Source organism: Solanum dulcamara, chromosome 7, assembly GCF_947179165.1.
Source record: "Solanum dulcamara chromosome 7, daSolDulc1.2, whole genome shotgun sequence".
NCBI lineage: Eukaryota > Viridiplantae > Streptophyta > Magnoliopsida > Solanales > Solanaceae > Solanum > Solanum dulcamara.
This window is the reverse complement of record NC_077243.1, coordinates 35,677,987-35,705,049: the sequence shown is the minus strand read 5'-3', so window position 1 is coordinate 35,705,049 and position 27,063 is coordinate 35,677,987. Positions and strand designations below refer to the sequence as shown.

The 27,063-nt window shown below is 34.4% G+C and overlaps 1 pseudogene; it reads right to left on the bottom strand.

The window, feature by feature from the left end:
- Window positions 1-213: 213 nt before the first annotated feature.
- LOC129894698 (uncharacterized) lies at window positions 214-10,217 on the bottom strand (annotated as a pseudogene).
- Window positions 10,218-27,063: the final 16,846 nt, after the last annotated feature.

Here is a 27,063-nt window from a genome sequence, read left to right as displayed (position 1 = left end):
CATTAACGTAGCTATGTATTGCATTATAAAAAAGAAGAAGATATATTTTACGTGAACAAAAAACTATATTAAAAGTGTATTTTACATGAACAAAAATCATCTTAAAAAAGATAGCACAAAACAATCTTCAAAACCTAACTAATACATCAGCTATAAACTGTTTTTAGACAACATAGTTTTCATAGACATTTTAACTAATATAACTACATTTATTTATTTATGTGGTCTTTCGTCTTTATTTTGAAGGTTACTCTTTTGCTTCTTCACTGCATATTCCCATAGTAGAGCCCCAAACCTCTTTCGGAGACTGTCTGCACTTAGTTGTTGATTTGAAATATCCTGGACATTGTTCACTAACTCCGCAAATGCAGCCACAAAAACTCCACAATCCCTACAAAAGTTAAAATATAAAATTATTATAAAAATACTATTGAGTTTAATAAGACTAATACAAAAGATAGTATTTACTTGATAAACAATTAAACTTACAATGAATCTTCTTGTTGTCTAAGAATCCCTTCAGTTATGAACTTAGATTCAATGAGCTCAAACTCATTTTTTCCATTGTATTTAGGTGACTCCTTCAAGTCAGGACGCTTATCATAGAACTTGACCACACTCAAGTAGTATGGTAAAACCGATGCAATCATACCAGCAGCGTTTTGAGTCAGAAAATTCTCCCTCCTTTGGCCGGAAAGGAATCATACACCTTCAAAGACCTTTCAATAATATCAAACACAACAAAAATCCAATGATAACCCTCTTTAATGTTTACTGGAAAGAGAACATAATCAACTTTGTCCCATGGGGTGCTTGCCAACAAACGGCGTCTGCATATTGTTATTTCTGAAAAAGACGATTTAAAATTAATTTCAACTTTATAGAGAAAAAATCAATTTTAGAAAAAGAGAAGTCGCCACTTAATTTTTTAAAGAAATTAAGAAAACTTAATTTAAAAGACCCTAACAGATTTAAATCTTAAAAATTCAGAGAAAAAATTACGAGGTTCTTATTTCCACTTTGAGAAGGTGTTAAGCATTCAAAGTGGCCGTTAACGCACGGTTATCCAATGATTTGAAAATTATTTGTCTAACTTTTTAAAAATATTAATTTAAAAGGAAACGAAGACTTTAAAATTATTTTTTGGAAAAAATGATCAAACTTAAACATTAAAAATAATATACATGTATATAAAAAAAAGTAAAGTTTACCAAATGCCTAAGTAAAGGTAGAAAATCATCTAAAGAGTAATTAACATTAATTGGTTTTTCTTTAGGGGAATCTAATTAAGTTAAAATAAATTAAAATTAATATCCAAGCAAGCATAAATAATATAAGTAAATAAATTATTACAACCTGAATTAATATAAATAAAAAATAAATAACACATGAAAATATTGTCCGACACTTAGTTTCTGTACGTCTGGATTAAGCTGTTGGGCCATCTGCATTTTGGGCCTTAAGCACAATTCCACTGTATATCGCAGCTGTATACACATTGTATATCAGAATATATATACACTGCATATAGTGTATATTGAAGTGTATACACACAGTATATCACCTGTTTGTTCTTTGTATCTGTTGTATATCACTATATATTAGACTATATATATATACTATATATCAGTGTATACAACATTATTTTTTTGCATATCAGACTATATAGATATTGTATATCAGTGTATACGATACTGTTTTCCACCTGTATTCCTGTGTATACAGCCCAATATCAATATATAAATCATAAATATTACCTTTTTTCCATTTATCAACTTTCCAACAATTCAAATAAAATGATGAAAGACTCAAAACTCAACTATATGCAATGATGAAGTCCAAAGATGGACTCGAATTGATATCACATGCACCAAAATAAAATTACATCAGTACTTACTTATTTTAAGCTAAACCAAGTAATATATCATGATATTTTGAGTTATCAAATTGATGAGCATCCTAGAAGTGACTAACAACATGCATATATATGGACAAATGAAAGGAAAGAAGAAATATATTCAAGTAACTAAAGAATACATATTTAATATATATACGTTATACTAGCTCAAATTTTAAAGAAAGAATTAAATCAATTAGGCCATGAAAGTTCTAATTGAATAATGACTTTAAACATATTTTTGTTATCTAAATCATGTTAAAAGAAGAAATTAAAAACATGAAAATCTATATTGTCAAAGGAAACTATTTCGAAAAATAATGAACAAAACTAAGATCTTTTATGAAATAATCCTAACACATGATAGCTAATTAACTCTAACACATGCTAACTATAAAAAAAATTCTATCATTAATCTAATTATTCTTAATACATGCTAACTAAAAAAAATGAGACTACGAACTAACTAAATATAAAACATGAAATAATTAAATAAAATAAAGCTGAGAAAAGATCTTATCTTTTTTCGGGCAACAAAACTGAAGACGATGAGCGGAAGACAATTTCACCACCACCCAAGAACTTGATGGAACTCCAATCTACAAAAAAAAAAGAAAAAATTAAAAATTTAGACTCAAACCTTCGTGGGTTCGAAGTTATAAGAACACAGTTCTTAGCCTAAATTTCGACTAAGAAAAATATAGATTGAAAGCTAGAAATTTTCACAACTTTTAGGCTGGGGACAAGAGTCTAAAATCATAGTCAAATTAAGAAAATTTTTAACTTTGGGGTGGCTAAAAAACCTCTCACTTCTTTTTTTTTTCTTAATAAGAATATGAGCCTTTATATAGGCTCCAAAAACTTCAAATTTTCTTGCAATTTTCGATGTAGGAGATTGAGGATTTTTTTTAGAAAAAAATAAAATTTTCAAAAATGCAAATTATAATTAAACTAACCTAACTAACATTGTATTTAGTTAAAAAATAAAATTATTTTGAGATGATTATCGAATAACTACATAAATAGTAATCAAAGATATAGTTTATAAAAATATGTATATTATACTACAACAACAACAACAACCCAGTGCAATCCCACATCGTAGGGTCTGGGGAGGGTAAAGTGTACGCAGACCTGACTCCTACCAATGTAGGACGGCTGTTTCCGAAAGACCCTCGGCTCATTAGAAGCATAAAAATGTATATTATACTAAAATTTATAAAAAATAAAAATAGTTAAGAATAACATGAAAATATCTTTATTTTTTATAAAAGCTAATTATTTCAAAAATGTTTGAAATTCAAAGAAACTCGATAGCTAATTTGCGTTGTGGAGGGTCAAAATTGGGTGTCAACACATATATACTCACCAATAGCATCCGAAGCTTTGATCCCAAATTTCTTCTTATTTTCATGAGCTTCATAAAGTTGAAAATAAGATTGAGCAATATTTGTCTTGAATAGACAATCAGTAGTTGTAAATCGAACATTGTTGTTGGTTTCATACTTCCCCTTCTTTCTAATATAATATAAAATGACGTCAAGATGCTGCAAAAGATTAAAAATGATGTCAAGTGTCAGATAATACGTCAAATCTGTAGCAAGTGTCAATTCAGTGAGCTCATTAAAGCTTGTCCAGAAAAATGAGAGAAGAAGTTGATTCAGAAAAATGAGAGTGTTCAACTAGAGTTTACATAACTAACCTCATCATTCCATGCTTGACCAGAATGTGCCAATTTGAAAAACCATTCTTTTTCTTGTACATTGCAAACATCTAATTCAAATGGTGGCTTGAAGACATTAACAACATCTGGGTACGGTTTCTTTCCCCTTTAAAGCATAAAAAAATAAAATTTTCAGTTAGTTAACTCATTTAAACTAAAGAAATTTTTTGACATATAAAACAAGAAACATAAATAAATTACCTCTTTTTTGTACCCGTATAAAGCCACAAAGTCAATGAATCTATCAAATCAGATTTATTATCTACTCCGATTACAAGTGAAAAGGGATGTTTTATCTCAAATATTTGATGTATTACACATAAGGTCCCTCCATATTCAAAATGCTGTATATAAGGAGATTTAATTGACTTTCCAGAAAAAAAATTCTTGCACGCTTCTTTGGTGTCGCTTTTTTTCTTCATCAATAGTGACTTTCTTTTTCTTTTTGTTTTCCTCAATAGTGGCTGCCTTTTTCTTTTTGTTTTCCTCAACTGTGACTTTCTTAGATATGATGCTTCTGCCTTACGGATCTGGGAAAGATCTTCAGCACACAACATGAAGTCATCAAGCGTTTGAGGATTTTTTTGACAACCCTTTGCCGCATTGGCATTAGTAGACGCACCACAATCTAGTTCACCTTTGTTAGCTGCACTACTATTAGGTTGTGCCTCAACTAAATTAACATCAACAACCCCTTCTCCTATATACAAAATAAATCTTTTAGTAATGCATTAAGGGAGGAGCAGGTAGAGTAATTAGAGATCAAAGAAGTTTATTTGAACTTTCAAAATAAAACTAATACCATTTATATCAACAATAACCTCAAATAAAACTTGTTTGATAGTAATTTCTGCAACATCTTCATTTGTACATAACATGAACAATTTAAACAAAGTTGAATGAAAGTATATGAAATGTGTATTATATTTGTATTAAACCCTTCATTACCAATTTTGCTTTTAGAATTTCCAACAGTAGAAAATTTAACGGAAGCTTTAAATACTTGAGAGTTTTCATGCTGAGTTGATTCTATAGCTTGAGTATCATGCCCTCTTGACACATGTATTGATGCATCAACACAAGGAGAAAATGTTGTGTGTAATTAAAATATATTACAAGAAAAACGTGTGAATAAAAAAATCAAACTTAAACTACAACTTAGATACGTAAAAACTCTAAACAGTAAATAAATTACTAGTTAACTCCCTGCCAGCAAGCAAAACAAGATATTATAGAAGTATTAAAAACATAAAAGAACTTCCATTGAAGTCTAATCCACCCAAAAATGTCTCGCCAGCCTTTTTGTTAAATGATTTCCTTACTTTTTGAGTAAAAGAACTGTTGATGTCTGTAACATCCCCTAAAAACGTTGTATATGATGTTTCAATTTTTGCCTAAACATGATATAACCTCTGTATTTTGGGCATAACGTTTCATAGGAATATCCAAATTGAGTGATTCAAATTTCTGAGTAACCACAAGATCATTACCTACAACTTTTATGAAGACCATATTTTAATATTTAGAGGTTAGATAGGTCAAATAAATTATTTTTTGTAAGGTAGGATGGTGTGACGGAAATGAGTGTTTATAGAAGAAAAATCATATATCACTGTAGGTGTATCCAAATTGGTTGATTCTTGAACGATATGAAACTAGACTTCCATATCTACAATTCTTATGAAGACACCAAATCCTAATAAGGAATTTATCTTATTCAAACATAGCTCCCAAAAAGAGTATTCTGTCAAAAATAACTCATTTCACCTACCATAGAAAGATCTAGATACATTTGACATCACTCATGACATAAATTGTCCTCCATTTAACATCATCCATGACATCAATATATTCCACTAAATTTTCAGATTTTTTTTATATAATTATTTTATTTATTATTAGGTCCCTCTTTCCCACCTATAAATACCCATCTTATTTCCTCATTTTATTCATCAAGCTTTCTCAAGCAAATCTTCTCTCTATACACTTCTTTACACATTCTCAAATATAGTTTTAGTTCTTAGTAGTGAAGAAATACTATTCCGGTGATTCATATATTCCGGGTAGTACACAAAACGTTCCGGCAAGGAGAGAAGCTAGGACTCAAGAGTGTTCATTAAGTCTTCCGGTACCAACTAAAGCTTCGGTTTCCAGGTATGTAAGGCTTCAATGAGAGTATTTCTTCCACTCTCATGTCTAAATTATTTTTATTATATGATAAATTATGTTTATTTTCTTTAAGCTCTACTCTAAGTTATGTGGGTATTTATCAATGGGTTCTTCCACCCATGTAGTCCAAAAATTCTTTGAATTAAGTCTCTTGATTTCAAGTAATATTTTCTTATGGTAATTCTTAATTTTACTTAATAGTATGAATCATGGTTAAACTAATGATTATTACTCTATTTTGATGCAACATAATTTCATATGTATGAATTGATGGTTTACAAGTAATTCCTCTATTTATCTATTTAAAGGTTCTTGAAATTCATGGTGGGTTGTTTAAAGCATGATTTTTAATTAATGGATTTCAAAGTATTTATGCATATTATTTACATACATGTTTGCAAGTTTAAATGATTTGAACCCACCTAGTTTTACTATATCTTCAAAGAAGTTTGACTTGAAAGTCTTGACTCCAAATGAATGTTTATGAAAACAATATCTATGATCAAAAGGGATTTTATGAAATGAAAGAATGATGAAATGATATGAATAATGGGTTCTTTATGCAATAAGGACAATTCTTGCATATTTGAATTACCAAATGTTTTAATGAGCTATTCTACCGAATATGATATTTGAATTCTCAAGTTATATGCTATGAATATTTTGAAGTATTAAACTATTCCGTGGGATTGACTTAGCACCGAATGGGGCATTGAGGTGAGATTCGGTAAGGGAATCCTAGTAGCAACCCCTTGTATCATTAACTATGTGCCAACATAGGAGCCCTTGTAGGCTTAGGCTAATGGATCCATAAATAGCCCTTAAAGTTAAAGTTAAAGAAATGAACGAAGTTGACAGAGTTCTACCTGGCAAGTAGTCTCCCCGGCCAACGTAGGGGGTTATGTTGGATTCCATGTAATAGCTCGCATGGTCTTAAATGTCGGTTATGGTTAATTTCCCACAAAATGAATGTTTTAAAGGATATCTATATGATTTATTATGCATACATTAAATTATGTTCCATATTACATAAATGTTTTAATGTTTCTTCAATGTTCATGCATCCTTACATACTTAGTACATTCAAAGTACTAACGCATACTCTTTTGCCTACATGATATCACCATGTAGGGATCGGTGCTCCTCCTCGTTCTCCTCTATGTGGCTAGTTGATATTCCATTGGAGACTACTTTTGGTGAGTTCCCATGTTCCGGGAACAATACTCCTTTATCTTTCTAGTTTATGATATGTTAAGATATTTTACTATGACATTTCTTCTATTATGATTGAGGGTGAGCTAGGGACTTGTCTTAGCCCCGTTAAATCTAATAGTTAGAGGTATTGTTGGACATATGTAAGTTGAAGATTTACTATTATGATTTCTGCTTGTTTATTTATTATCATTACCTATGAAAGGCTAAAAGAATGCTAAGAGTCTTGATTGAGGTACTTTCGGGTTCCTCATTCGTCATGTCACGTCTAGGCCCTAGGCTTGGGTCGTGACAATGTCTCTCTTAACAAACAACAAAGAAATATCCTTCAATAATTGTTTGATGAAATTCATCACAAATTCTTTCATTTGAATAGATTGTAAGTCTATCTTCTCTTCAAGAGCTTTGTGATTTTTATTCGCCTAGTATATAATCAAATATAACACAAATATTAGAATAACCGTTTTGAAAAAGATAAAGCCTAAAACCAAGTTAGCTTATACCTTTACAAATTCTTTTCTCAACTCTATAACCTCCTTGGTCAACATATCTAGACTATGCTTTGATCCTTTTGGCTCCAATTTCAAGATTTCAGAATGGTAATCACGAGGTTCAGGAAGCCTCAATTTAGATACCTCATCTTCACTTGCCACTATATTCTCAAACTAAAATTAAAATACATAAACAAATAGATGTATTAACTTGAGTTTAACTAATATATATATGTGTCATAAATTGTATTAACTTTGTATAAATACCTTATATTTCGTAGGCATGGAGATGTCATTTTCAATATGCTTTTGCCCAAGACTTTCAGCAACTATTTTCCACCTCAAAATTCTTGGAATAGAATCAGAAATTGGAAGAGCTAAATCCTCATCGACTCTATAACAACACTCAAAAATCCAAATTTGAAGGGAAAGAGGCAATCCACCTAATCTATAGTACTGATTGGTTGAATTAAGCTTGTGCCTCACATTATCAAGCAACTTCTTGTAGACATCTAAACCCCACGGGTAAGAATTGAATTGTCCACTTTCCACAAGGTAGAAATTTCTATTACTAATTTGGTATTCATTGTTCTCATATTAGAACAAAAAATCATTAATAAAGAACAAAACAGCTAGTGAAACGGCGGAATCATGATCTATGAATTTTTTTTGATAAAAACAACTCGCGTAGATGATTCTTTTGAACAGTGATTTATTCAAGAAAATAATTGCTCAACATCCGACAAGGAGAATCTGGAACATTAACAGAGCAACTATCACTAACACAATTTAAGCCTGTAATTAACCCAAATTCCCTAAGCCCAAAAAACAACCTCTTCTCATTTAATTCAACAACAAACACATCATCTGGTATGTGTTTTAACCCCCTGTTCATAAGGCAATAAATAAGTTGGAGTTGTGTGGTCACTTTCTAAAGGTCAAGAAAGTAACCAGAACAAGTATTCCTAAACAACTCGAGCTATTTTTCAAATAAAGAAAGTTTTATTTTCTCAATCACGTCATGATTAGTATAGGACGACCACCTACTTGAAGAATACAAAATATCTGAATGTCTCCAAAATTTATGATCCTACATATAAATAATATCAATCTATCACTATAGATAATTATATCTTAACATGAACCCTCAAATAGGACTTAAAAGATATGTGAGATTTCAAGGAAAGAAGAGTAGCTTTATCAGTGCTAATATTAGCTAGCGAAGAGGTATGGTGATGAAGCATAATGAAAACTGCAAGAGAAAACAGAAGATTGCAAATTCTACCCATGACTATTTTTATATTGGAATGTCTTTTACATGACAATAATTGATAATACAAAGCAATGATCTTAGAAGATCTATTTATTGATATCAAATCTACCTTTGGTCTTAAGCTCAACAATAAGATAAGATAAATACAAAAGATTAAGGGATTATGAATCTAACGTAAGAAGTTATTTCAAAACAGAGAAACTGCACTCGATAATAAATCATAATTTTATCAAACTACACTTGATTTAAAGTGACCATATAGAGATACTATAGAGTGTAGATATATAAAAGGAGCTAGTCATGCAATAGTTATACATCTAAAGATTTCTTCAGCAATCAAGGAAAAAGGAAAAGAAATAGACATGGCTCCGATGTAAAATAAAAGCAAATCAAATATTTAATTTAAAAATGAACTACTGCCAATTTGTACTCCTCAAGTTTCAAGGAAAACACATCATCACAAACATACTAAGCTTTAATGATTGCTTTGCTTTTTGCAAAAAAAGGGATATTACTATTTCCTTTTCACTCCTCTTTTAATAATGGAAGACTCTTGAAAGCAGTCTTAGCTTAGATTAAATTATTCTCATTGAAAAACTAATAGTTGTGAGGGAGAATAAGCTTGAAGAATCATATGGTAAAGAAATCTGCTTTGGATTCATTTTTGCCTACAGTTTTTGCTGGTCTACATGTGGCTAGTTCTAAAAACATTAGATTTATAGGAGGATGATGAATTAGATTATTGATTGTTCCAATAAGTAGGAAGATGCTAGCATAGGTTGCATAGTAGAATTAAAGATCACCGTCTCTAATTCTCTTCTAATTCAACTTTAATATGTGTGTAATACACATTTTAGTTCAAAGTTTAATTCATTTTTGTGGTGTACAAATCACTGATTTTTTTTCATTAACTATAGGTTTCATTCGTCTCTAATTCTCTTCTAATTCAACTTTAGTGTGTGTAATACACATTTTCATTCAAAGTTTAATTCATTTTTGTGGTGTACAGATAACAAAAAAAAATTCAATTAACTACAGATTTCATTCATCTCTTATTCTCTTCTAATTAAACTTTAATGTATGTGTAATACATTTTAGTTCAAAGTTTAATTTATTTATATTTATTTATTTAAAAAAATAAACAAATTGCAACACAAAAGATCTAACAATTCATGGCAAAATTCCCAACAATCACTGATATAATAAACTTGAGCAAATAAATTTAGACTATAATAAAAGTATTAAATACACAAATTTTTCTTCAACATCTAGCACACAAGTTCAAAACAACAACAAACTAAGAAAATACACATAAACAGATTGAAAATGCTATCAGTTAAATAATGTGTTGGTAGAATGACATACCAGATATAAACTCTCCGGTAGAACCGTATTTTTGCACAATCGATTTTGAATTTTTGGATTTTTCTCCTGATCAACTGTAGGTCTCATTTTCTTTGACTGAAATTGAGGAGGTAAATCCTCAAAATTATCAACACCGTCAACAAATTTCTTAGATGCCGATGCAACATCAACTCGATTTCTTTTCGATTTAGATTTAGAACTCAATTCACTAGTTTTTTTCTTACTTCTACCGCCCTTTTTCTTCACATGCAATGCTTGGAAATTTTGATTAACCTCACCACCAGCTTCTTTTGGAGATTAATTTGCAGAAATTCTCAAACTAAAAGTTGGACCGACATTCACTTCACCACTGTCGGTTGAATCAACCATTCGAATTCGTGGACTTCTTCTAGGAGATTTCCAACCTTTCATTATAATTGTGCACCTAAAACCTATGAGTTCTGTCTGAAATAAACAAAAATATGAAGGAATAAGGGAAGAAAGAAAAAGAGATGAAGGAATAAGAGAGAGAGACGCAGAAACTGAAGAATAACCCTTAGAGAGAGAGATAACGCCCTTTTCTTTTCCTCAAATAAAAAATGTATATAATGTCTTATTTAATTAAAATATTTTTATTGATTGTTAAAAATGGTAATCAAATAAAAGTATATTTAAAAATGGTAAATATTTTTTAAAACACATTCAATTAAGTAATTTTTCCAAAAAAAAACTCACACATTTTGCATCGAAATGTAAAGCGAATATATTTTATTACTTCAAAATTACAAGGAAGGGATAAAAAATTTGACATATCATCCTACACAAAAAGTCTAAGTAAAAAAAATTAGACGCCAAGAAGTGGCTTGCCAACTCATCTTAGATGCCTTCATGAAGTTTGCATCACCTCTTCATTAAACATCGTCACTTCAAATATTTCAATGGATCGATGCAGCCATAAGCGAGCATCTATTTTTAGTATTGGGGGCATATTTTGAAGCTTGATTTGTGAAGTTGATCTGATAAGTAGTTGCTCTCCGAAATTAGGACAGACTACACCAAAATATCTTTCTCGCCAAAGCCAAAACTCCAAAGGAAGAGACAAAAGTGTGGTTCGTCAACAAAGCTGCAACTTAAAGAAAGATTCACTAAGTGTAGTTCTCACCAAAGCCGCAACTATAAAAGAAGTTCATTAAATATGGTTTATCACTAAAGTCGCAACTCTAAAAAAATGCACTAAGTGTGGTTCATCGCCACCAAAGCCACAATTGTAGAGAATGAGGCAGTAAGTGCGGTTCTCATCAAAGCCGCAATTACATAAAAAGATCACTAAGTGTGGTTCATTACTAAACTGCAACTCCAAAAGAAGATTCATCAAGTGTTTTTCGTCACCAAAAAAGCCACAATTATAAAGAAAAATGCACCAAGTGTGGTTCGTCCTCAAAGGTGAAACTACAAAAGTGGATACATCATGTGTGGTTCATGATCAAAGCCGCAACTGCAAAAGAAGATGCACCAAGTGTGGTTCATCACCACCAAAGCCACAATTGCTCAAAAGAAATGCATTAAGTGTGATTTGTCATCAAAGCCGCAATTACAGAAGAAGATCACTAAGTGTGGTTCATTGCTAAAGTCTCAACTCCAAAAGAAGATGCATCAAGTGTGGTTCGTCGCCAACAAAGACACAATTACAAAGAAAAATGCACCAAGTGTGGTTTGTCCTCAAAGCCAAAACTGAAAAAGAAGGTACATCATGTGTGGTTCGTGATCAAATCCGCAACTGCAAAGAAAGATGAACCAAGTGTGGTTCGTCACCACCAAAGCCACAATTTCTTTAAAAAATACACTATGTGATTCGTCGTCAAAGCCACAACTACAAATTTAGATGCACCAAATGGTTTATCACCAATTAAGGATTACCCCTCATATTGTTTTGGTCTTCTATTGAGACTGTTTGCGGTCTATCGTAAATCTGTAAGAAAAAAAGATGATGTGTCCCACGGTGCCAAAAGCATGAAGCTTCAAATTGGTATGGTGAAAAGTGTGTCATATGCTCTCGCGCTTGTCATGATGAATATGGTCCTATTGGCTTAAACTTTTGTTTTTTCTCTCCATATAGATGATGAACCGAATCTAAATCAATACAAAAATCAATATGCGGCTCTTCAGCGAAGATGTAGAGAAGTGAACTCATGAATGTTGTCCAAAGTCACACCAAAGTCGATTGTATCGCTAACTTAAAAAAAATAATTTTGATCATTTGATAAGGATTTGGCTTTTATATTTGGATATATTGTAGACATTGAAGTTTCGTTTCTATATAATCAATTATCGCATCATTCGGATGCTCTTACACGAAGATACGAATAATTTGGTGAGACTCCACATATTTGGGAAAAAATTTGCCAGATCTGAAGACCAACTTCAAAATTTGATTTCGGTCAATTCATGAGGACTTTTACCTTGATATTTGGATATGTTGTAGATGTTGAAGTCTATTTTCTATAGAATCAAGTCGCTCATCATTCGGATGCTCCTACACTAAGATACGAACATTTTGGTGAGACTGCATAGAGTTGTGAACAAAAATAAGACAGATCTGATAGCAAATTTCAAAAATTAATTTTCATCAACTGATAAGGAATTTGGCTTTGATTTTCATATCTTGTAGATCTATGAGTCTAATTTCCGAAAAATAAAATGGATCATGATTTCAATATTTATACAACAAGATATGAATTTTCTACTGCAGGTGTTCTGAGTTGAAAAAAGATATATTACGAAAATTTTAAAAAATGACATTACTTGATGGAGATGGATTCGATTGAGCTTGACGATGCCGCAAATTGAATATCAACTACCGAAGAGCATGGGTATATATTGATAACAAAAGTTCGGAACTTTTGTTCCTACAAGTTTGTGACGCCCCGGGAGGGTATCCTAGGCTTGACCGACACTCAGAGACTATTGCTAGTCCCCAAGCGAACTCATTGGCCTGTTTACACATTCATTCATTCACATTCTATCAGCGGAAGACTTAACTAAAACACTATTCATACGATAAAGCCAAATGCCAATAATTTTTCTAATCAATCAATTCAACAAGACTAATATGAATGAAACTAGCCAAAAAACCAAACCAATCGACAACATCAACAATCCAGTCTATGAAGCCTCTATCAATTGTCTAAGTGGTGTCAATGATAGGTTCATGACTACCTCAAATAAAATAAATAAAACTAACTCAAAAGTTAGAAAGATAACTGTGGTATCCTCCGGAAGCAGGGAGGAATCACCAATAAGCTGAATACAAATAGATCCTCAATGATGTGTCTGTTGATAATCTCTAGTACCTGTTTCTGTATTATAAAATAATGCAAGCCCAAATAGATGGCAGTACATGGAATGTACGAATATGTAATATAGCAAAATGAAATATGCATCAAGGTAGAATCAAAACAGTTCAGAGATCTCAAATCAGGAAGGTGAACAACTCAGTCAAGGATGTCCTAAGTCTAAATAAGAATAAGATTTAAACAGAGACCAATCATATACAATCCAATCCAATCTAATCAGAGTACTATCAAGACTTATATGAGAGTTTCTCTTATCCAACAATCATTATTTATGAGCCAGTGATAGTACAACAAGATGACGTTTTTGACACATCCGTTCAATACCTTTCTAAGGTAAGAATGAATCAACCAATCATGGATCCAAAACCAATCAAGTCCTATCATGTTAGGACAATAATTTAGGAAACATCTGACTTAACAGTTCAATCCTCTCCTATATATGGCAACGTATTTATTGGGTTCGAGTTATTACTTACTCTCTACCAATTCGGTTCTTGATACTCCTCCCAAGACTCAAATATCATAAGACAATCAATCCAATTCAACCAAATCAATGTCTCAAATGGACTCATTCAGTTCATCAGTTCTATCAAATCAACCCTTTCGGCCAATTAATTTCCCAATCATTCTCAATCAATTATTTAAGAGAAGTTTAGAAAATAATTTACGAAAATATTTAGTTGAGACCATTCACTTGGATTCAATTATAAAATATAAAGGACTATCAAGTTCATCAACACTATCATCATATTTTCATCCCAATCACAATCACGGATTCACAAATTCAATACTTAAACTCATACATTCAATGTTCATCAATATACTATTAGGGTTTATAAAACAAGTACTTCAAATCATTTATTCAAGCAACAAATTCGTAGAAAAGCATGAATTTATCAACAATCAGTAAAACATCTAAATATTAAGAAAAGAACTTCTCAAGAAACACAATCATGAAGACTCAATCCATTCTTAATCAATCTATCACAATCATGAGCACATGGAGGAAAAAGTCCATGTTTACGTTCAGCCTTACATACCTGGATTCGAAGAACAATCGAAAATCTGAAGACCTCACTTGAAGAACTTGAACCCTAGACTTTCTCCCCTTCTCTAATCCTCGCCCTCAATTAGTGTAAGTGTTAATGAGAGTCTAGGTGTTCAGGGTACTGATAAGGGACTTAATTTAGTCCTAAAATATTAGGGTTTTGATTTGGAAAGGGTGGGAAAAGATCAATTTACCCTTCGTTAAAACCTAAAATTGGCCGTCTATGAGTTATTTCTAAGACTCATAGAAACTTCTACGGATCGTCAATGTTAATCGTGGAACTGGGCTAGAAAAGGTTGTAGTCTACGAATCAGGTCTATGAGTCATAAACCACTCGACGAGTCGTAGACTTGACTCGTCCTACAGGTTTTTAAAACTCTGAGGAATTGAGCCTTTGAACTTTTCTTATGACTCGTAGACTCTTTGACGAGTCGTCAACATCACTATGAGAGGTAACTTCAAGATTTGAGTTTTGACTAAGTGTCAAAGGGTTCTAAGACTCATTTCTATTACTTGTAATCCTTTCTACGATTTGTCCTGTTGAATCGTACCTAAAGTACTGAGGCTTGCATTTCCCAGAAATCAGGCAACGACTCTACAACTCATTTCTACAAGTCGTCAACATCCTTATGAGTTGTATGGTCAAGTTGGAGGAAGGCTTCTCAGACCCAAAATTTTACTAAGTGTTGGAAGGCTCTACGAGTTTCCCCTATAACTTGTAGAACTCTCTATGAGTCATAGGGAAAACTCGTGGTCTACTGATCAGATTATTTTTATCAACTTTCCTCATAGTTCTCACATTCCATCTAGTCTAGAATAACACGGGGTGCTACAGTATCTCCTTCTTGGGATCATTCATCCTCGAATGAAGACCAAGCTAAGGATTCACTCATGGCACGAATGCAATCAAGAACTCAACAATCAATCATTTGAACAATCAACTACTTAAACTCAAGAATACTTATCAAATACTCAAACTCGGAATAAAAATCAACTCAAAGGTTAGAGAAAGACACATTACCCTCAATATCATCATTATGAGGCACGAATAGATGTGGGTATCTAGCTTTCATATCCTCCTCAGCTTTCCATGTAGACTTTTCAACAAACTGATTTCTCCATAGAACTTTGATTGATGCTACCTCTTTGGTTCTCAATCTACGAACTTGCCAATCAAGAATCGGAATCAGAATCTCTACATAATTCAAACTCTCTTTCACCCCAATGCTCTCAGTCGGGACAACAAGTAAAGGATTTTCCAAACACTTCTTAAGCATAGAGATGTGAAACACTGGGTGAATAGCTGCTAACTCTGGTGGTAACTCTAAATCATAGGCTACATTACCAATCCTCTTCATAATCTGATAAGGACCAATGTAGTGGGGACTAATCTTTCCTTTCGTTCCAAATCTCATCACACCCTTCATGGGTGAAACTTTCAAGTATACCCAATCATGCACTTCGAACTCTAAATACCTTCTCCTAACATCAGTGTAGGATTTATGGGGATTCTGGGAAGTTCTGCACTTCTCCTAGATGATCTTCACCTTCTCCATATCTTGGTGAACCAAGTCTAGCCCAACCAACTCATCTTCACCAACTTCGAACCAACCAATTGGTGATATACATTTCCTTCCTGTAGAGCTTCATAAGGAGCCACTTGAATACTCGAATGAAAGATATTATTGAATGCGAACTCAATAAGAGGTAAATGATAATCCCAATTACCTTTGAAGTTGATGACATAGGCTCTCAACATATCAGCTAATGTCTGAATCGTACGCTCTATCTGGCCATCTGTCTGAGGTTGGAAAGCAGTGCTAAGTTCACTCTTAAACCCAAACCTTTCTAGAATGACTTCCAAAACTGGGTAGTGAATTAACCTCCTTTATCTGAGATGATAGATAAAGGAACTCCATGTAGTCTAACAATCTCTTAAAGATACAGTCTGGTATAATCCTTTGCGGTGTTCGTAGTCTTAACCAATAAGAAATGGGTTGATTTGGTTATCCTATCCATAATCACCCAAAAAGATTCATGTTATCTGTGGACCATGATAAACCTGTTATGAAGGCCATATTTATCATCTCCCACTTCCATTCTGGAATTTCAATATTTTGTGCCACTCCACAAGGCCTTTGGTGCTCAACTTTAACTTGTTGGTAGTTCGGACACTTGGACACAAACTCTGTTATGTTCCTTTTCATTCCACTCCATCAAAATACATCTCTCAAGTCATGGTACATCTTTGTAGAACCTGGATGGAAGGAGTACCTGGAGTCATGGACCTATGCCATGATCCTCTCTCGAATACCATCAATGCTTGGAATATATAATCTCCCTTGATATCTCAACACTCCATCTCCCCCTTTGGAAAAATCTATAACCTTCTGCTTTTGAACATCATCTTTCAGTTGGAGAAGAATGAGAGTTTATCTTGCTTTTCTTTTACCTCTACAACTAGAAATGATTCGGCCCCATTCCAAATGATAGTGCCACCCTTACGAGAGTCAATAAGTTGAACTCCCAGACGTGTAAGCCTATGCATCTCATTAGCCAATTCTTTATTTCTCTCTTCCACATGGGCAGTGCTCCCCATGGATAACCTGCTAAAATTATGAGCAATAACATTAGTTTTACCTGGGTGGTAGAGAATGCTCATATCATAATATTTGAGCAACTCAATCCATCTCCTCTGTCTCAGGTTTAGCTCATTCTAAGTAAACACATATTGAAGTCTCTTGTGATCAGTGAACAAATCAACATGCACGCCATAAAGATAGTGATGCCAAATCTTGAGAGCGAGAACTATGGCTGCCAACTCAAGGTCGTGAGATGGGTAATTTCTCTCATGAATCTTAAGTTGTCTAGAAGCATAAGCTATCACTTTTCCCTTTTGCATCAACATACAACCCAATCCAACTCTAGATGCATCCCAGTAGATAACAAAACCATCTATTCCATCGGGTAGGGATAGCAATGGAGCAATACTCAACCTTATTTTCGACTCTTGAAAACTTTTCTCACAAGCATCTGACCATTTAAACTTCGTCTTCTTTTGAATTATCTTAGTCAATGGTGAAGATATGGATGAGAAACCTTCAATAAATCTATGGAAGTAGCCGGCCAAACCTAATAAATTTCTTATATTAGTCGGAGATGTGGGCCTTGGCCAGTTCTTAACTGCTTCAATCTTTAGCGAATCAATTCGTATACCCTTGCTGGATACAACATGACCTAGGAATATTACAGAAGTCAGCCAAAATTCACACTTTGAAAACATAGCATACAGCTCCCTATCTTTGAGAGTCTGTAGAACAATCCTGAGATGATTAGTATGCTCCTCCTCACTCCTCGAATAGATTAATATGTCATCTATAATTACAATCACAAACATGTCCAAATACTGTTTGAACACTCTGTTCATCAAGTCCATAAATACTGCAGGAGAATTGGTCAAACCAAAGGATATAACAAGAAACTCAAAGTGACCATACCGGGTTTGGAAAGCAGTCTTTGGGATGTCACATTCTCTCACTTTCAACTGGTGGTAGCCTGATCTGAGGTTGATCTTTGAGAAATAAGTGGCACTCTGAAGCTGGTCAAATAGATCATCTATCTTGGGAAGAGAATACTTGTTCTTTATGGTGACTTTATTCAGTTGACGATAGTCAATGCACATTCTCAAATACCCATCTTTCTTTTGCATGAATAGGACAAAAGCACCCCAAGGTGAGACACTCGGCCTAATAAATCCCTTATCTAGAAAATCTTTCAACTATTTCTTGAATTCTTTCAACTCAGCAGGAGCCATTCTATATGGCTGAATAGAAATAGGCTGCGTATCAGGAAGGACATCAATTCCAAAGTCAATCTCCCTATCAGGAGGGACTCTGGGCAGATCCTCAAGAAATACTTCAGGAAACTCATTTACAATCGAGACTGACTCGAGAGTAGGGGACTCAATACTATCATCTTTGACTCTAACGATGTGATAAATACACCCTTTAGAGATTAACTTTTTGGCCCTAATGTAGGAGATAAATTTACCCTTAGGCATAACAAGACTACCCTTCCATTCTAAGACAGGCTCATTCGGGAAACTGAACTTGACAATTCGAGTTCTACAATCAACAGAGGCATAACAAACAGATAGCAATCCATGCCAAGAATCACATCAAAATCAACCATGTCCAACTCAACTAAGTCAACCATGGTATCCTTATGACATATAGACTTATTACAATCTCTATAGACTCTCTCAACTAAGATAGACTCAACAATAGGAGTAGATACACTGAAAGTCTCAAGAAAATACTTTGGAATTCTATCAAATCTACTGGCCACATAAGGAGATACAAAGGATAAAGTGGCACGTATCCGTCAAAACATAACAATCAAGAGTAAAGACTCGAATCATACCCTTCACAATGTTAGGGAGTTCTCTTTCTCTTCGCGACTACCCATGGCATATAGATAGTTTGTACCTCCGCCCGTACCTAAAGTGGTACCTCTTTGATTGCCTCTAGCCGGTGGTGCCGTGGTAGAATACTGGGCGTTGCAGCCCCATGCCGGATACTTTCTCTGAAAATGAACAACTTGGCCACATTTATAACAACCATTCTTTCCCTTTCTGCACTCTCCCAAATGGAGCTTACCACACTTGCCACAAGGTGTCTTTCCCTTCGAACTTTGAGTCATACTATTGCTAGTCCCCAAGTGAACCCCTTAGCCCGTTCACAAATTCATTCAATCACATTCTATCAGTGGAAAACTTAACTCACTAAAACACTACTCATACGATAAGTCCAAAGGCCAACAATCTTTCTAATCAATCAATTCAACAAGACTAGTATGAATGAAACTAGCCAAAAAACCAAATTAATCGACAACATCAACAATCTAGTCTATGAAGCCACTATCAACTGTCTAAGTGGTGCCAATGACAGGTTCATGGCTACCTCAAATCAAATAAAGAAAACTAATTCAAAAGCTGGAAAGATAAATTTGGTATCGTCCGAAAGCAGGGAGGAATCACCAATTAGTTGAATACGAGTAGATCCTCAATGATGCTCCCGTTGATGATCTTTAGTACGTATCTCTGCATCATAAAATGATGCAGGCCTAAATGGACATCATTACATGGAATGTACAAGTATGTCATATAGCAGAACGAAACATACATCAAGATAGAATCAAAACAGTTCAGAGATCTCAAAAATCAGAAAGGTGAACAGCTCAGTCAAGGATGTCCCAAGTCTAAACAAAAATAAGATTTAGAGAGAGACCAATCATATACAATCCAATCTCATCCAATCCAATCCAATATGAGTACTATCAAGATCTATGGGAGTTTTTCTTATCCGACAACCATCACTTATGAGACAATGATAGTACAACAAGCCAACGTTTTTGTCATGTCCGTTCTATACCTTGCCAGGCTAAGAACCAATTAAAGAAGTGGTCCGCAGGTCTTCTGCATACAAAGAAGTCTTCATCTCTAAGTTGTGAGCCATAAATTTCCATACCTCTGCGGTTGTGATCAAATCTTCGCTCTGCATTTGTAGTAAAGTTCCAAAAAGTACTCCATCGATTCAATAACAATGCAAAACTCTTGAGTTGACGATCTTGAGGAGAAGAATCAGAGGATTACGTCTTTTTCATTAAATTTTATAAAGATTGTAATATTCGCACAAATTATTGAAATATAAATATCATTGCTTGTCTCTATATTCCTTTCTTGATTGTTGTTTTTCTGGAACAAAACTTAGTCGCATACACTTATTTATGCACCTTTTTCTGTCTCACGTTTGCTGACTCTTCTTTTCTTTCTTTTTTTTGAATTGGGCATTTGCCCTACTTTTTTTCCATTTACTTTATTATTATTTTTCCTTAAAAAAGAACTTAATTTTTCCTTCTTCTTTTTTCATTATTATTAACAATAAATAAACTTTTATTAATCTGAAAATTATGTCACTCATTCTCACAAGTCATAAATTATTTTGACAAGCTAAGGGTTAAAATAGGAAAATTAATAAAATTCACAAAAAGGCTAAAAGGGTCGTTACATCATCCACCACTAAAAACCATATTCATCCTTGAACATAAAGTAAAAGAAAAAAAACATACTCGACATTATTTAGAGTCGGAGGTATAATTTTCAATGTCAGTAATTACATCTCCAAAGAAACTCATTCTTAGGACCACAACATCAGAATCCACTACCAAGAACTGAATTTTCGAATCAAACTTTGGCAAATCTACAAATCAGGAATAATTTCTAAGTTATAGACTAACCCATGGACTAAAATAGAACCAAAACCATCTAAACCACAGCATAACCATCAACAAAATGTTTCATCACATAACCACGAGGGAATTCTGAACCAATATCAACTACAACCAGAAGTGAACCTGAAGTAGTCATTACACTCATAATACACAGACCATCACATATATTGTCAAGATTTCATTCTCACAACCAAATCTTTTCATGAGCTTAAGCTATACGAATTTGATCTTTAGACATTGGGTACTTATCACTGGAGAATATGATTTATCTAACCCAAAGAAGGAAATAATAGAATCACCTCCTAATGAGCGATACACCCAAACATACAAAACCCCTAACAACACTATCAGAAATGGTACATCAATAGCTGGGATTGTAAGCAACCCTTTAGTGCGGTAGCACTAGACCCAAGGGCCCCTACATTTAATTATACATGATAGGAACATAAACTCTATGATGAGGTGTATAACAATATTGTCGGTAACTGTAAATATCCATCGTAGCTCTTCAGTAAGTTCCTATAAGCAAGGTGATACTTGTAAAACCACTAGAACATTTCAACTACCCCAAGGTAACACCAAATTTGCTATATCTGAACTAACCAAGTCTGCAAAAGCATCCTACTCTACCAAGAAGTCATCCTAGGATCAGTACACTCGATCCACCAATAGGAATTCATCCACAAAAATGGAAACACAAAATGGAAACACGCGTGACCATATGCATCGAATCATACTCCAGACCATGTCTGGAACAAAGTAGTTGGTCACATAAGAATGTATAGAACCAAGGTCGAATAACACAATATGCCCTTCCATAATGCCCATATCACCATTCGTCTGACTCTATTTCTTTAATTGCTACCCACAATCAACCAGCATGGTCCCATTACAATGATAGACATACTCGATTTATCAACCCCCACTTACTTCTCACAGTACTCCACTAAAACCAACACTATTAATACTAATAGAACATCATAACCATACTGGCAATTTACTTTACTCTCAAAACCATCAGTAGTATTAAGGTCTTCTTAGAACAACATTACTGTCTCTAAAAATTTAAATGATGTCTTTCTTTTCTTCAATTTAAGCATTCCATGACCGGTACGGATCCCACCCAATGCTGATAATACAAATTCCAAATCTCATAGTACTTTTCCACTCAGATAAAGTTATTGAATCACGCCCAAGATCAACTCCACATAATCTTTCACCTACCAAGTTTCAACTATCATTCAAGATATCATATACCTCATGCCAAAACTTAGAGAAATTCTTTGTCACCCCAATAATTATGTATACAATGAGCACATAACCTCTATTTACCCCTAGTGTCTATGTAATGCATTATAATAGTCTATGTAGTCCCATCAACAGAATAGGATCAATCTAACTCAAAATTCTTAATAACCATGTAGAACTATATCTCATCTTGTAGTGCATCCATAAGTCACCTACCATAATTTGAGCAATCTAACCCCACAATAAATACAAAATCTTTGATACCTTACTATTTGTCACCAAAACCAAAACCAAACCTTCAGAAAGGTCGTTGTTGCATCCCTTATAAGTCTGTGTTGAACCAATCCACATCATATAGTCATATCTGAACTCAAAGGCAAAAATCCATATAACCTTCAACTTTGAACTAAGAATCTACATGTGATATCTTATTTCTTCACATTTCTTAACTTGTATCCATCGAGCACTGATGCTAGGACATTCAAATTCTTAACTCATACTCATGACCTAATCCTAAATGCTTGTACTATTTGATGCACCAGACTTTTGTTTCTTTCCTAAACTCATTTATCATTATTATTTCTTGGCCAAGAATCTGCAGCGTATTTCCTTTTACCTTAAACCAAACTCCTTAAATAAAGACTTTGTTGAGTGCTTTCACAATCTAAAGTATAACCCATACCATGTACCGATCCTTCTAAATTCTCAAAAATCGACACACACAATCATTTCTTACCTTGCCAATCCATACCTTGACAAAACCAACTACCACGAATGTAGACTTACAATGCAAAACCTAAATTTTGATTCAAATCATGTAAATTAATCCCTTTATCAATCGACATTAGCCTATACATTGAAGATTTTATGAAATATATCTTAGATTATCATCAAACACCTATCCATCGATCTTACTATGTCCCTTATTAGGAACCCAAATCGTGCTGGCCATCAAACTCAAAACAACTATAGAACTTACCACAGCACTAGAATCGAGTATCTATGGACTCCACTCTTGAAGCATACTCTACACGACTAATGAACAATGGATACTATTATTATAAACTGAGTGAGATGAATGAATTCATGTGTTTTCAACCTCAACACTCTAACATCCCTGAAGTTAAATCCTTGAACTTTGCAATCACAATAAGTATTCTTGCTTTCGTTCATTTCGAAGGCCAAACTATATCCCACTAAATCTCTCGTTATAAGTTAAAATTCTTTTCAATTCTACTCAAGCAGTTTCCAAAATATCATACAACTTTTTATATAGCTATGCTACTCATAAAGTTATAGCAACCATAACCTTAGATACCCGCAAGTTTTCATTACCATACTGGATCCGTTTAACTGAAAATCATTACCTCATAGTTGCATCCTAATCATAATCCTTCCCAAACACTTATTACCACGCTCAACAAACCTTGCCATTATCTCAAAGTTAAACTAATTGTAGACGTGATAGCTCAAACTCATTATACAGTCTAATTTCTAAATTAACCAATTTCCATATGTACTTTCCCGCTGGTACACTCACTTTCCTTCACACAAATATACTTGTTGAAACTTTCTTTACCCATAAGCTTATTATTTCAATATTAGTCCACTCATTTTTGGTTTATAATGAAGTCGTCAGTCCACAAGTAGATCATTGCAATACACTTCATACTTAAACACACTAATATAATACCAAGATCCACCGCTATAATGTTCCTTATAAACAATGCCCAACTTAATTATATGTGGTGACAACCAGTTGGTTTCTCAGATGTGATTGCACATCAACCTCATTAGCCCAGGAGGTAAAAAACTCTGATAGTTTCCTTAAGTAATTGTGTATCATGCTCAATAACCGACGTCTCTATTTCTATGTATCACTAGCACTATATCATCAAAGCCCGATAGATCCACCACTAAAATACATCATACCCACCGGAACAATCATACCTAGATAGTCTACACGTTCTTACCCATTACGTAACTTACATTACCAAAGCATTTCAGTCTCCAGCCAAAACTGATATGCACCCTTTCGTAGGCCAGTTCAATAGCAGAAGCAACACAACCCATAACCATAACCAAGTAAACCCAGGTACCACGGTAGTAGACTTATAATAACCTTTCATAATATATACTCACTCTATAAAATCACCGTAGAAATTTTGATCTCAATTGGCGCAACCTCATTCTCATCATACACTACACAACTCATTCTTTTATGACAAACTTCACATACTGTAGTCTCCAAATTCATAGTGGTCACAACATAGTCATTCCCCTAATTATACCATTCTCAATTATTGAACCACTTCAAACACCGAGTAGGCCACACAAGCACCATTCTCGATGTTGAACCACTAACCAAAAATATAAGACATTCATATGATCCTCCAGACCATTGTCCCTCTTTCTATACTATATCCTCAAAGTACATTATTGAACCACAACCTTACTTCTTTTTTTTGAATCGCTTCGCCTTACAAGTTTGACCACACATGCTTTTCATAATCCTATCACTTTAACCTCAAAATCATATTTAAAACCAAAATCACGCGATGACATCTCAACTTCACGCACATAAAATCAAGCACAAGTCATCACTATAAGTTAAAGAAAAAAGTGAAGAAATAGAAATTAGATCCGATCAAGTAGGCACGATAAAGAATCAAAAAGTAAAGATTTTTCCTAACAATGTTCATAGCCTCCGAAAATAATATAGACATTTTCATACTGATCCTCTAGACTCTACTTAGACTTGGCTTATACACATGTGAGACATATGAACCTAGGGTTTTGATAATATTTTATCACGATCCAAAACTGGGTTCGATGGCACTCAGCCTATCCCACTGGACAAGTCAGCCTAAACCCAACAATTTTAGGAAATAATGCAGAAGTTTTAAGCAAACTCGTATAACCCACAACATCTAGCTGTCACGTGCACAAGCCACTAATAAATATGAAATAAAATATAAATACAAGTCTCAAATGTCTTTGTATCTCAAATTAAATAAAGCATAAATATAAAGAGGCAAGGAAGATCGTCGGGTGTCAATTAGCTCCTCTCAAAGTCATCTCAAAGCCTTGGAGGATAAGGAATACTCAAAATCACTGTCCGAATTCAGAACCTACATAAATGAGAAGCAAGAAGTGAGTATCAAATAACACAGTATTCAATAATTCAACTAAAAAAACTAGGCAAATCTAATAGAACTCGGAAACTCATTTTATCCCAACCAAACCTCCATAGCTACAACCTGCATAGAAAATCAGCCATACCTAGATTTCACAATATACAATTCAAATATGTTCCACAATCATAGTTAAGTCAGCACAAGTATCATAAGAATCAAATATAAGAGTCTATAGTCCACAAACAAGTATGCAAGGATGCTCATACACAATGAATAATCGAGTATCAGTCACATTCACCAGCAATGACCTCAGTAGTGCATTCTCGTCAAAAATAGCCTCGACATCAAACTCTCGACGAAAATGACCTTAGCAACATACTCTCACTTGTAATGACATCACACTCTTGCTGAAAATGACCTCGATATCACATTCTTACAGAAATGACCTCAGCATCACACTGTAACACCCCTTAAAATTTTTCCCTAAGATTTGGACCCTTCTTGTGTTCGGGTAGGGCCAAACTCGAGTATTGTGGAGCATTCGCATGAGTGAGATGAGTTGTTGAGAAATTTAGCAGCGTTAGAGGTAATGTGGGGTCATGAGGGACCCTAGGACCAAATTAAATCCAAAGATTAATCGTAGCTAAGTTTGAGGAGGAGTTCGCATAAGGGGTTGACTTCTAACAACCCTATCTTTTGAAAGACGACAATCTAGGTAGCCCACGACATATCAAATTAAAGTTCATCGAGTCTTCTTTCCAACGCCACCAAGAATGTAATTTTTGGGGTTCGGAGTCGAAAGATATGGCGATCCTAAGATAAACTAGCACAATAGAGATTTTCAGGCTTGGGTTGCAATTGCTGGAAAACTAGGCTTGGCGTCGTAGTAGCGCGATGCGCCACTATCGCGCCAGAAACATGGATCAGTAGTTTGGGCTCTGGCACGCCGCGCCACTATAAGGTGTGCAGGGTTTTTCAAGCCAATTTCTAGAACCCAGAAATTTTGGCCTTGGCGCTGTAAGGGCGCGACGCGCCACTACCGCACCAAGAATGTGCCTCAGTAGTTTGATCCTTGGTGCGGCGCTCCACTATGAGGTGTGTAGGTTTTTAGGCATAATCGGCCTGACACTGTAATGGCGCAACGCGCCACTATTGCGCCAGGTGCATTTTTGCCTATTTTTCAAAACTTTTGAGGAGGGGCAATTTGGGAACTTACCCAAATTATATATGTATTACCCAAATTATAAAACTCCTTTCTAATTCATGCATTTGTATGTTACAGATAATGCCTCCTAAACGTACTGCTATCCAAAGGAATGTTGGTAATGTAGAGATGCCTCAGTCTAAGGTATGCCCGGCAAGGGCTAGAGGCCGACCTACGAGGTATGCGGAGGCGCCTCAAGTTCCTGCTACCCCGCCTTCACCCACGTCAGAGGCGGAATTTAGGGAGGCAATTGCAATGCTCACTAAATTAATGGCTGCCCGAAATAGTAGCCAGAGTTCGCCAACCCGCAACTCTAGTTCCCAAGAGCCGTATGCTGCAGCCAGAATTCGAGACTTTTTGGGGATGAATCCGCCGGCATTCACGGGTTCTAAGGTTGATGAAGACCCCCAAAAATTTATTGATGAGATGTGGAAAATTCTGAAAGTTATGCATGCTACGGAAATTGAGGGGGTTAAGTTGGTGTCCTATCAACTCAAGGATATGACGAACATTTGGTATAACCAATGGGAACAGGGTAGGGGTGAGGATGCTGAACCTTCTAGGTGGGATGAATTTGAGGGAGCCTTTCTTGACCACTTCTTTCCCCAAGAATTAAGGGAAGCAAAGGTGGAGGAGTTTATAAATTTGAAACAGGAAGGCATGACAGTTAAGG